Source organism: Phacochoerus africanus, chromosome X, assembly GCF_016906955.1.
Source record: "Phacochoerus africanus isolate WHEZ1 chromosome X, ROS_Pafr_v1, whole genome shotgun sequence".
NCBI lineage: Eukaryota > Metazoa > Chordata > Mammalia > Artiodactyla > Suidae > Phacochoerus > Phacochoerus africanus.
In genome coordinates, this window is record NC_062560.1 from 52833680 (window position 1) to 52844299 (window position 10620).

The 10620-nt window shown below is 37.3% G+C and overlaps 1 pseudogene; it reads left to right on the top strand.

Annotated features, from left to right (window-relative positions):
* The first annotated feature begins 5074 nt into the window (after positions 1 to 5074).
* Positions 5075 to 6683, top strand: LOC125118491 (T-complex protein 1 subunit zeta-like; annotated as a pseudogene).
* The last annotated feature ends 3937 nt before the right edge of the window (positions 6684 to 10620 follow it).

A 10620-nucleotide genomic window follows, 5' to 3' on the forward strand; every position in this document is an offset into this window, starting at 1 on the left:
CCGGATCGTTAACCCACTGAGCAAGGGCAGGGACCGAACCCGCAACCTCATGGTTCCTAGTCGGATTCATTAACCACTGCGCCACGACGGGAACTCCGTAGACCATTTACTTTTAATCTCATTATTGGTATGTTTAGGATTGAGTCTTGCTATTTTTTTTTATTTGTCCCATGTCTGTTCTCCTTTCCCCCCTTTTCCTCCTTTTTAAGATTATTTTTTAATGATTCCTTTTGTTATCCTTCCTTGGTTTATTAGCAATGATTCATTGTTTTGTTCTTTTGGTGGCTGCTGTAGAATTGATAGTATGTATCTTTAGCTCATCTCAGTCTACCTGAAAGTGATGTTTTACCAGTTTACAAAAGATACAAAAACCTAACAACATACTTCCATTTCTCTCTTCCTCGCTTTTATGCTATTTTCATAAAATATACTCTCACAGGTATTGTAAACCCTACAGTATTGTTATTTTATACTTTAAATTCTCCTTTAAAGAGATTTAAGTAATACAAATGGTTATATAGGAGTTCCCACTTTGGTGCAGTGGATTAATAATCTGGCTTGTTTCTGTGGAGGTGCCGGTTAAATCCCTGGCCTGGCGTACTGGGTTAAGGATCTGGAATTGCTGCACCTGTGGCATAGGTCACAGTTTTGGCTTGGGTTCGATCTCTGGCCTGGGAACTTCCATATTCTGTGGGTTGGCCGAAAAAGAAAAAAAAGGTTATATACTTAGCCATGAAGTTACCACTTCTGGTGCTCTTCATTCCTTTAGCTCCAGATTTCCACAAGGCATTTTATTTCTGCCTGAAGAATTTCCTTTAACATTTCTTTTATTGTGAGTCTACTGGGCAATGAATTTGTTCAGCTTTTGTATCTGAATCATCTGTATTTTTCCTTCATCTTTGAAATATATTTTTGCTCAATATAGAATTCAAGTGAATGGGTTTTGTCTTTCAGTATTTTAACAATGTTGTTTCATTTCCTTCTCATATGTATCATTTTCAATGAGAAATCTGATGTTATTCTTATTTTTTCCTTTATCAATAATGTGTTTTTTTTCCTTTGGTTGCTTTTTAGATTTTCTCTTTATTATTTTTAAAAAATTTGACTATAATGTGTTCTTGTGCTTGGATTTTATGTTCAACTTTATGTTTCTATTTCTTGCATTGGTTTATGTATATCCTTTTTTTAAAATTTTTAATTTTGTCCTGTTGTACAGCATGGGGATCAAGTTATTCTTACATGTATACATTTTTTCCCCCACCCTTTGTTCTGTTGCAACATGAGTATCTAGACATAGTTCTCAATGCTACCCAGCAGGATCTCCTTGTAAATCTATTCTAAGTTGTGTCTAATAACCCCAAGCTCCCGATCCCTCTCACTCCCTCCCCCTCCCATCAGGCAGCCACAAGTCTCTTCTCCAAGTCCATGATTTTCTTTTCTGAGGAGATGTTCATTTGTGCTGGATATTAGATTCCAGTTATAAGTAATATCATATGGTATTTGTCTTTGTCTTTCTGGCTCATTTCACTCAGGATGAGATTCTCTAGTTCCATCCATGTTGCTGCAAATGGCATTATGTCATTCTTTTTTATGGCTGAGTAGTATTCCATTGTGTATATATACCACTTCTTCTGAATCCAATCATCTGTCGATGGACATTTGGGTTGTTTCCATGTCCTGGCTATTGTGAATAGTGCTGCAATGAACATGCGGGTGCACGTGTCTCTTTTAAGTAGAGTTTTGTCCGGATAGATGCCCAAGAGTGGGATTGCGGGGTCATGTGGAAGTTCTATGTATAGATTTCTAAGGTATCTCTAAACTGTTCTCCATAGTGGCTGTACCAGTTTACATTCCCACCCTTTTCTCCACACCCCCTCCAGCACTTGTTATTTGTGGATTTATTAATGATGGCCATTCTGACTTGTGTGAGGTGGTATGTCATGGTAGTTTTGATTTGCATTTCTCTTATGATCAGCGATGTTGAGCATTTTTTCATGTGTTTGCTGGCCATCTGTAGTATATCCTTTTTCAGTTCCATACTATATTGATTGCTATAGCTTTAGAATAAATCTTGAAACCACAATCCTCCAAATTTGTTCTTCTTTTTCAAGAAATTTTGGCTATTAATATCTTTGCTTTACGTATAAATTTTAGTATCAGTTTGTCAATTTCCAAACAAAAATCCTGCTAAAATTTTGATTGGAATTGCTTTGAGAATGCATTCTCCAAATTCTAGTAATGACATATTAACATTATTGACCTTGCAATCAGTGAACTTGTATTGCTCCATTTATCTTGGCATTCATTTCTTTCATCAGTGTTTTATAGTTTTAACATACATATCATATGTTACTGTATTCATTATGTTATCATTTTATAAAAAAATTTTGTATCTATATTCAATAAATATATTTTTCAAAGTTCCCTGGTGACCTAGCAGTTAAGGATCCAGTGTCATCACTGCTGTGGCTTGTGTCACTGCTGTGGCATGTGTTCTGTCCCTGGTTTGGGAACATCTGCATACTGTGGGAATGGCCAAAAAACAAAGCAAGAGAAATATACTTCTCTAGTTTTCTAAGATGTCTGTGTCTTTTGTATCAGATTAATATAGCTTTATAAAATATTGGGAGATGATGCCACATCATATTTTTTGGACAAATTTATTAAGGATTGCTATTATTTCTTCTTAAAATGCTTGTTAAAATCTACCAGTGAAGCAGTCTAGGCCTGGGCTTCTCATTGTGACAAGATGTCTGGTTTAGTATTTTACTTGTTATAGGTATATTGAGATTTTAATTTTTTATTGATTTTTTATTAATCAAATGAATTGATCACATCTGTAGTTATATAATGATCATAACAATCCAATTTCATAGGATTTCCATCCCATAACCCAAGCACATCCCCCCACCCCCCAAACTATCTCCTCTGGAGACCATAAGTTTTTCAATGTCTATGAGTCAGCATCGGTTCTGCAAAGAAGTTCAGTCTGTCCTTTTTTCAGATTCCACATGTCAGTGAAAGCATTGGATGTGGTGTCTCATTGTATGGCTGACTTCACTTAGTATGATAATTTCTATGTCCATCCATGTTACTAAAAATGCTGGTATTTCATTCATTTTAATGGCTGAGTAACATTCCATTGCATATATGTACCACATCTTCTTGATCCACTCCTCTGTCGATGGACATTTAGGTTGTTTCCATGTCTTGGCTATTGCAAACTGAGATTTTAATTTATCTCGAGTATTTCTTCCTAAGTTTGGTAATTTGTTTTTCTAGGACTTTGTATATATATTTCAAGTTGTCTAATTTGGTGGCATAAAATTGTTAATAGGATTTGCTATAATTCTCTTAATTTCTTTCTGTAGGGTCTAATGAAATTTTTTCTTTCATTCCTGATTTTGTTAATTTGTGTCTTCTCTGTTTCTTGGCCAGTCCACTTAAAGTTTTGCCAATCTTGTTGCTCTTTTGAAGTACAAACTTTTGATTTCATTGATTTTTTTTCCATTGTTTTCTATTTTGTATTTCATAGGATATTGCTATAATTTTCACTATTTCCTTCTTTTGGATTGCTTTCAGTTCAGTGTACTTCTTTTTCTTATTTATGGAAGTGGAAGCTGAGGTTTTTGATGTGAGATATTTCTTCTTTCATAATATGGATATATTTTATTTGTTTTATTCAGTTCAAAACATTTGAAGTTTTCCTTGTGATTTATTCTATGGTTCATGGATTATTTAGAAGTATGTTGTTTAATTCCAAATATTTGTTGAATTTCCAATTTCCCTCCTCTTTTTGATTTATAATTTTTAATTTGATTTTTCTGGGTGAAACTACTTTCTAGGATTAATTCCTTTTAAATTTTTTAAGGTCTGTTTTATGACCTTAAACGTCATCTATCCTGAAGAATGTTCCATGTACATTTGAAAAAAATGTGTATTTTGATTTTGTTGTATGGTGCATTTTAAAGATGTCATTAAGGCTGAGTTGATTAATAATGTTTAAGGTGTACACCTTGATTTTTTGATGTATGAATACACTGTGAAATAATCACCGTATCAAAGCTAATTAACGCATGTAATACCTTATATAGTCACTAATTTCTTCTTTTTTGGTGATAAAAAAATCTGAAGATCCACCTTTTTAGTACATTTCAAATATACAATATGATATTGTTAACTATAGTCATCATGCTATACATCGTATCTCCAGAATTTATTGGTCTTTCATAATGAAACTCTATACTTTTTGACCAACATTACTCCAGTATTCCTTCTACTCTTTGTTTATATCAGTTTGACTATTTTAGATCCCACATATTACTAAGATCATATAGTATCTGTCTTTCTGTTTCTGGCTTATTTCACTTAGCATATGTCCTCCAGTTTCATCAATGATGTCACACATGACAAAGTTTCCTTCTTTTTTAAGGCAAATTATTTTCCATTGTGTAAATACATATTATATTTTCTTTATCCATTTATTTGTTGATTCACATTTAGGTTATTTCCATATCTTGGCTATTGTGAATAATGCTTAAATGAACATGGGATTGAAGAAGCTCTTTGAGATCCTGATTTCTTTTTTTTTTCTTTTTAGGGCCAAACTTGCAGCATATGGAAGTTCTCAGGCTGGGGATTAAATCGGAGCTACAGCTGGTGGCCTATACCACAGCCAGAGCAATGCCAGATTTGAGCCATGTCTGCAACCTACACCACAGCTCATGGCAACACCAGATCCTTGACCCACTGAGAGAGGCCAGGGATCAAACCACATCCTCATGGATGCTAGTCAGGTTCATTACTGCTGAGCCACAATGGGAACTCTGAGATCCTGATTTCTATTCCTATATCCAGATGTGAGACTGCTGAATTATGTGATAGCTCTACTTTTTTTTTTTTTTTTTTTGCTATTTAGGGCTGCACCCATGGCATATGGAGGTTCCCAGGCTCGGGGTCAAATCAGAGCTATTGCTGCTACCCAAAAGACCCAGATAGCGCCTCCCAGCCATACTGAGCCAGCTGTGGGCTTTTAGCATGCCAGGTATCCCCATCTTCCTCTGCTGGATCAGCTATGGTGGCAGTGAAGACACTGAACCCCAAGGCCGAGGTGGCCTGAGCCCAGGTGGTGCTGGCAGTTAACACCAGTGTAGCCCAGGGGCTGCAAGATGTGCTGAGGACCAACTTGGGGCCTAAGGGCACCATAAAGATGCTTGTTTCTGGTGCTGGAGACATCAAGCTTACTAAAGGTGGGAATGTGCTGCTTCATGAAATGAAAATTCAGCACCCAACAGCTTCCTTAATAGCCAATTCAGCACCCAATAGCTTCCTTAATAGCCAAAGTAGCAACCGCCCAGGATGACGTAATTGGTGATGGTACCATTTCCAATGTCCTGATCATTAGAGAGCTCCTGAAGCAGGTGGATCTCTACATTTCTGAAGGTCTTCATCCCAGAATAATAACAGAAGGATTTGAAACTGCAAAGGAAAAGGACTTTCAGTTTTTGGAACAAGTTAAAGTAAGCAAAGAGATGGACAGGGAAATGCTTATAGATGTGGCCAGAACACCTCTATGTACTAAAGTTCATGCCAAACTTACTGATGTCTTAACAGAGGCTGTAGTGGACTCTGTTTTGGCCATTAAAAAATAAGATCAACCTATTGACCTCTTCATGGTTGAGATCATGGAGATGAAACATAAATCTGAAACAGATACAAGCTTGATCAGGGGTCTTGTTTTGGACCATGGGGCATGGCATCCAGACATGAAAAAGAGAGTAGAAGATGCATACATCCTCATGTGCAGTGTGTCATTGGAATACGAAAAAACAGTAGTGAATTCTGGCTTTTTTTTATAAGAGTGCAGAAGAGAGAGAGAGAAACTAGTAAGAGCCGAAAGAAAATTCATTGAAGATAGAGTTAAAAAAATAATAGAACTGAAGAAGAAAGTCTGTTGTGATTCAGATAAAGGATTTGTTGTTATTAATCAAAAGGAAATTGACGCCTTTCCTTAGATGCTCTTGCAAAAGAAGGCATCATAGCTCTGCACAGAGATAAGAGGAGAAATATGGAGAGGCTGACTTGCTTGTGGTGGGGTAACCCTAAATTCTCTCGATGACATAAATCCTGATTGTTTGGGACATGCAGGACTTGTCTATGAATATACATTGGGAGAAGAGAAGTTCACCTTTATTTAGAAATGTAACAATCCTTGCTCTGTCACATTAGTGATCAAAGGACCAAATAAGCACACACTCACTCAAATCAAAGATGCAATAAGATTGTTTGAGGGCTGTTAAAAATGCTATTGATGATGGCTGTGCATTTCCTGGTGCTTGTGTGGTGGAAGTGGCAATGGCAGAAGCCCTGATTAAATACAAGCCCAGTGTAAAGGGCAGGGCCCAACTTGGAGTTCAAGAATTTGCTGATGCATTGCTCATTATTCCGAAGGTTCTTACTCAGAACTCTGGTTTTGACCTTCAGGAAACACTAGCTAAATTTCAAGCAGAACATTCAGAATCAGGGCAAACTGTGGGTGTGGACTTGAACACAGGTGAGCCAATGGTAGCAGCAGATAACTACTTATAAAGAAATAGCTTCTTCACTCCTGCACTGTGATTGCCACCAACATTCTCCTGGTTGATGAGACCATGAGAGCTGGAATGTCTTCCCTAAAAGGTTGAATTGAAGCTTTCTTTGTATCATCAGAATCATGAAGACTGTACAGAGAGTGATGCTAAGAATATAGCTGTGGAAATTTTGTCCCAATCTTCAAATGACTTTCAAAGGATTTTGTTTTTCCATATGAAAAAAAGGAGAGAACACTGGCACCTATTTAATTTCTGAAGTTCTGAAATTATAATCACAGTATTTAAAAAATTGCATGCAGTGTGCACATATACAGTAGGCCATGTTTACCCAGTGAACAGGACATTTTGCTTTAGCTGCAGTGATATAAAAATACATGTTAGCTAAGCATATGTGGTCTACCTTGTTATTATATATTCTTTGAGAAGCAAAAAAAAAAAAAAAAAAAAGAGAGAGAGAGAGAGAAAGAGAGAGAGAGAGCGAGCTTACACCTGCTGGCCTCTGCCACAGCCATGGTTACTCGGGATCTGAGCTGTGTCTGCTACCTACACCACAGCTTAGGGCTATGCCAGATCCTCCACCCACTGAGCAAGGCCAGGGATCGAACTGGCCTCCTCATGAATACTAGTTGGATTTGTTTCCTCTGTGCCACAACAGGAACTCTGGTAGTTCAACTTTTGAAGAATCTCCATACTGTTTTCCTTAATGCCTGTACCAATTTTACATTCCTCTCAACAATGTACAGGGATTCCCTTTACTCCATATCCTTGCCAACACATGTTATTTTTTGTCTTTTTGATAATAATCATCTTGGCAGATAATATATATTGTAATTTTGATTTGCATTTCCTGGATATTTAGTGATGTTGAGCACCTATTTATTTATTTGTCTTCTTTGAAAAATGTCATTCCAGGTCCTATATCCATTTCAAAATCAAGATTTTTTTTCTTTTCGTTTTTCGGTCTTATGTCTTTTTAGGGCCGCACCTGCAGCATATGGAAGTTCCCAGACTAGGGGTTGAATTGGAACCGTAGCTGCCAGCCTACACCACAGCCACAGCAATGTAGGATCCAAGCCTTGTCTGAAACCTACACCACTGCTCATGGCAATGCCAGATCCTTAACCCACTGAGCTGGGCCAGGAATCGAACCTGCATCCTCATGGATACTAGTTGGATTCATTAACCACTGAGCCATGATGGGAACTCCTTTTTTTGGCTTTGAGCTGTATGAGTTTGCCAATATTTTCTTCCATCCTGTATGTTGTCTTTTCACTCTGTTGATTATTTCCTTTGCTGTGAAGTTTTTAATTTTTTTTAGTACCAATTGTCTATTTTTGCTTTTGTTGTCTGTGCTTTTGTTATCATAGCCAAAATAATGGTAAGATTGAGGTCAAGGAGCATTTTGTCTGTTTTCTTTTTGTTGTTTTACAATTTCAGATCTAATGTTTATTTCATATATATATACATATATTATTGAAGCGTAGTTAATTTACAATGGTGTGTTAATTTCCACTGTTCAGCAAAGAGATTCAGTTATATGTACATATATGTATTATTTTTAGTATTCCTTTACTTTTTTTTCTTTTTATGGCCAAACCTGTGGCATATGGAAGTTCCTGGACTGGGGGTTGAATCTGAGTTACAGCTGCAGGCCTATGCCATAGCCGCAGCAACATCAGATCTGAGCCGCATCTGCAACCTGTGGTGCATATTGCTGCAATGCTGGATCTTTAATTCATTGAATGAGGATAGGGATCAAACCTGCATCCTCACAAACACTAATGTGAGGTTTTTAACCCACTGAGCCACAATGGGAACTCCTTAGTATTCTTTTCCATTATGATTTATCTTAGGTATATACTTCCCTGTGCTATACAGTAGGACATTGTTGTTTATCCCTTCCATACTTAATAGTCTGCATCTACTGACCCCAAATCCCAGTTCATACCCCTCCCCCACCTTTGGCAACCACAGTCTGTTCTCTACATCTGTGAGTCTGTTTCTGTTTTGTAGATAGATTCATTTGTGTCATGTTTTAGATTCCAGATATAAGTGATATCATATCGTATTTGTCTTTCTTTTCCTGACTTACTTCACTTAGTATGATAAGCACTAGTCCCATCCATGTTGCTGCAAATGGCATCATTTCATTATTTTAAAGGCTGAGTAGTATTCCATTGTATATATGTACCATATCTTTATCCATTCATCTATTGATGGACATTTAGTTTATTTCCATGTTTTGGCTATTGTAAATAGTGCTGCTATAAACAGGGTATATGTATCCTTTTGAATTATAGTTTTTTCCAGATATATGCCTAGGAGTGGGATTGTTGGGTCATATGGTAATTCTCATTTTAGTTTTTTGACAAACTTTTTTTTTTTTTTGTCTTTTTGCTATTTCTTGGGCCGCTCCTGTGGCATATGGAGGTTCCCAGGCTAGGGGTCTAATCGGAGCTGTGGCCGCCAGCCTACGCCAGAGCCACAACAACGCAGGATCCGAGCCGTGTCTGCAACCTACACCACAGCTCACGGCAACGCCGGATCGTTAACCCACTGAGCAAGGGCAGGGACTGAACCCGCAACCTCATGGTTCCTAATCGGATTCGTTAACCACTTCGCCACGACGGGAACTCCTTTTGACGAACTTCTATGCTGCTTTCCATAGTGGTTATACTAACTGACATTCTCACCAACAATGCAGAATGGTTGGAGTTCCCTTGTGGCTCAATGGATTAAGGATCCAGTGTTGTCACTGCAGTGGCTCCAGTTGCTGCTGTGGCCTAGGTTTGATCCCTTTCCTGGGAACTCCCACATGCCCCATACATGGCCAAAAAATATATATAGGAGGGCTCCCTGTTCTCCACACCCTCTCCAGCATTTGTTGTTAGTAGAATTTGTAATGATGGCCACTGTTATTGGTATGAGGTTGTACTTCATTTCAATTTTGATTTGCATTTCTCTAATAATTAGCAATGTTGAGCATATTTTCATTTGCTTATTGTATGTATGGCATCTTTGGAGAAGTGTGTATTTAGGGCTTCTGCCCATTTTTCAATTGAGTTGTTTGTTTTTTGTTTTTGTTTTTTAAATTAAACTCATTTTTTATTAGGGTATACTCAATTTAAAATGTTAAGTCGTTTCTACTGTACAACATAGTGACCCAGTCACATATATATATATATATATATATATATATATATATATAATATATACTACTGTATGACCCAGAAATCCCACTCTCAGACATATATCTGGACAAAACTTTCCTTGAAAAAGATACATGTGCCCGTATGTTCATTGCAGCACTATTCACAATAACTAAGATATGGAAACAACCTCAATGTTCATTGACAGATGAATGGATTAAGAAGATGGGGTATATATACACAATGGAATACTACGCAGCCAAAGAAAAGGAACAAAATAATGCCATTTACAGCAACATAGATGTTAACTAGAGACTCTCATACTAAGTGCAGTAAGTCAGAAAGAGAAAGACCATAGGCTATCACATATCTGGAATCTAATATATGACACAAATGAACCTTTCCACAAAAAATAAATGCATGGTCTTGGAGAACAGACTTGTGGTTGCCAAGGCAGAGTGGGAGGGAGTGGGATGGACTGGGAGTCTGGGGTTAATAGATGCAAACTATTGCCTTTGGAGTGGATAAACAATGAGATCCTGCTGTATAGCACAGGGAACCATATCTAGTCATTTACGATGCAACATGATGGAGGATAATGTGAGAAAAAGAATATGTATATCTATGTGTGACTGGGCCACTTTGTTGTACAGTAGAAAATTGGCAGAACACTGAACCAACTATGATGGAAAAAATAAAAATAATTAAAAATACACGCACATGCATTCTTTTTCTCATATTATCTTCCATTATGGTCTATCCCAAGAGACTGGATATAGTTCCCTGTGTTTGTTTTTGTTTTTTAATTTTTTCATTTTTGGCCTGCCCTTGACATATGGAAGTTCCTGGTCCAGGAGTCAAACCTGTTCCACAGTAGCAAC